We start from the raw sequence: 2912 nt of genomic DNA, 5'->3' as shown, positions 1-2912 counted from the left end.
CGGGACATTTTCGCAGCTTGATCGGACGGATAAATACGATATCATTACGCATCTCATTTACACTGTGGCGTATTTCTCCGCTGTGAATGAGGACCGTTAACCCTATATATACACACTGGCTATTTGAAAACAGCAGATCTACGTACAAGATCACAACGCATTGCGATGCATTTAAAATGAGAATGTTGTATTGTAAATATATATATTTTTTTAAATTGTAACACAAATCTTGTGTTGGGGTCCCCGACATAATGTTCAAATGGGGGTCCCTGGCACAAATATGTTCAAATGGGGGTCCCTGGCACAAATATGTTCAAATGGGGGTCAAATGGGGGTCCCTGGTACAAATATGTTCAAATGGGGGTCCCTGGTACAAATATGTTCAAATGGGGGTCCCTGGTACAAATATGTTCAAATGGGGGTCCGTGGTCAAATCCATATTAATGTCAAACTCTATGGTATAAATGAGTCATCACCACAGGGAGCTTTAGATCTTACATTAGACTAGGGGCTCCAATTTTGGCGCAGCCTTTACCCGCAGCGCGGCCCGCAATTCAGCCGCTGCCCGAAAATTACGAATATAGGAGCTTTCTGTCCCTTAATGGTATTTTCGTCCAGCGTCACCCGCTATATATTTTTTGCCGACAGCAGTATTTGCGCCTAGAGGTGTGGTCATGGGCGTGTTGGCACGCTTTCCCCTAAATTGCTATTTTGGTCACACACATTTGGGAAAGCGACAGTGGAGTTTAAAACCACCCGTAACTTACACCCGTAAGCCGTGTCAAATTAGTTTGGTAGAGCGACGCGGGCTGCGCGCCTGCATGGAGATGTCCTTGGAGTAAGGCATGCGTCATCTCTCCTTATTCTCTTTGTAATTTTCCTATAATCAGCAGAAGTGAGTGCCTTCCTTGTGTCCATTGTGTTTATAATTGTATAGTCAAAGACTATGCGCGATTCCACGAATGCATTTGTTCGTTCTGTTTCATCATCCCATAGCGCAGCAAATGGCGTTTAATCCAATTGACCGACCTTTCCTTTCCGCTTGATACCGTTCCGTAGAGACGGCCTACTACACGCACGACCTATATACCAAATGAAAGCCCTAATTTCATAGTTTACATAGAAAATATAAAATAAAAAATGAGCAAGATTTGAGCGAGTTGTGACTCAATGAAAAGACGAGTGTTCTTAGCTCTGTGCGTGTGGAGAAAAAAAAAGAATGGCACGAGGGGGGGGGTGGGGGGGTGGTGCAGCGGCTGCGGCTATGAAGCAATATAGCACTAACGGGCGACGGTTAAGGGATCTCTTAAAGGGATATCTTAAAGCCAAGACTGGTGATTGGTTAAATCTGGTTTAATTATTGCAACGCCCAAACCACACCTATGCATAATATAACGGGTAACGGAGGTGTTTAAGGGATTTAGACAGGTAACCAAAATACCAACTTTAGTGGGGGAACACCCTTTCCCCACTCCTAAAACCCCAAATAGTGGCTTTAGAAAGATGAGACAAAAATGGAGCCCTAGATGTCTGCATGGGTTGGTAGACGGGGAGAGTCTTTGACCTTTGACCTGGTAGACGGGGAGAGTCTTTGACCTTCTGAAGCATCCTCTGAGTAACTGCTGGTGCTCAGTGTGGAGGCTGCAGCAGAGCTCAGTGTGGAGGCTGCAGCAGAGCTCAGTGTGGAGGCTGCAGCAGAGCAGGTCGTTTTTGGACTTCACCTTCGCTGCCGTTCCCTTTTAGGTGTTCCTTGAAGGACAGGGTTCTGTCGAGGGTCACACCGAGGTGGGTTGGATTAGAGGCAGCTTTAGCTTGAGTCCACTTAGATGGATGTTCAGTTCTCGGGCAGCTTTAGCATTGTGGAGATGGAATACGCTGGAAGCTGGGCTTTTTGCAGAACTGGTCCAGTTTGGAAAGGTCTTCAGTGAGCACCTGTTCCAGTGGGTCAAATTCTGATGAATTTGCAGGATTTGGTGGATGGTAGGTCGTTTTGTGTAGAGGTTGAACAGGGTTGGACCACTAGAACTGAGCCCTGCGGGACTCCATTTATCTGTGTTCTCTGTGCGCTTGTGTTCTGTCCGAGGTGAACACTGAACCTATGGTTAGCCAGCAGAGTTTGAATTATTGCCGTTGTCCAAGCAGGGACTGTCCTTTTTTGAGTTTCACTGTGAGGTCTTTGTGAGTTTCACTGTGAGGTCTTTGTGAGTTTCACTGTGAGGTGTTTGTGCCAGACGGTATCAAAGGCAGCTGTGAGGTGGAGGAACACAGTCCCTGTCTTCATTCATCTACCATGCAGACATCTACACCCCCCCACTGCTCCACTTCCATCTAGACCAACCCTCCACCAGCTGACTTCACCGTCCAATCAGCTTGGACAAAGGAATGGGAGTCCAAGGAGGTCCCAAACAAACAGTAATCGTTTTCCTCTAATGACTGTAACTGATTTATGAACGTCAGTAATGCCCAATGTCCTCAGCCACTTTCATTAGTGTTCAATCTTTTTATAATATTTGTATATTTGTATATTTGATATTTCTATATATTGGGCAAATGTATTGACATTGTTAATAGATACTGATATCTTTTATCTATCCAGTCTGTAATCACACCTTGGGTGTGACTGTGAGGTGATGATTAGTGATGGTGTGCACCTGCACAACATCACCACTCCTTCAAAAGAGACTTGACTCCCACAACTCCTCACACTGAAGAAGGCTGTTAGCCCAAACGTTTGTCCCGATGAAATAGAGAAATAAACCTGCTTGAATTTGTTTCTTGGTGTGTGCAACCTCTCTACTTTTTATGATGTTGATTTAAGCCGGTGACGCACCATAAGTCAGAGCGCGGTACAAGAAAGTTGACTAAAACAAATGCTTGCAATGATTTCAATGTGTTTGTAAAGGTGTCTAGTA

The sequence above is a fragment of the Electrona antarctica genome (assembly GCF_951216825.1).
Source record: "Electrona antarctica genome assembly, chromosome: 15".
Taxonomy (NCBI): Eukaryota; Metazoa; Chordata; class Actinopteri; order Myctophiformes; family Myctophidae; genus Electrona; species Electrona antarctica.
This window is presented reverse-complemented; position numbering follows the sequence as displayed.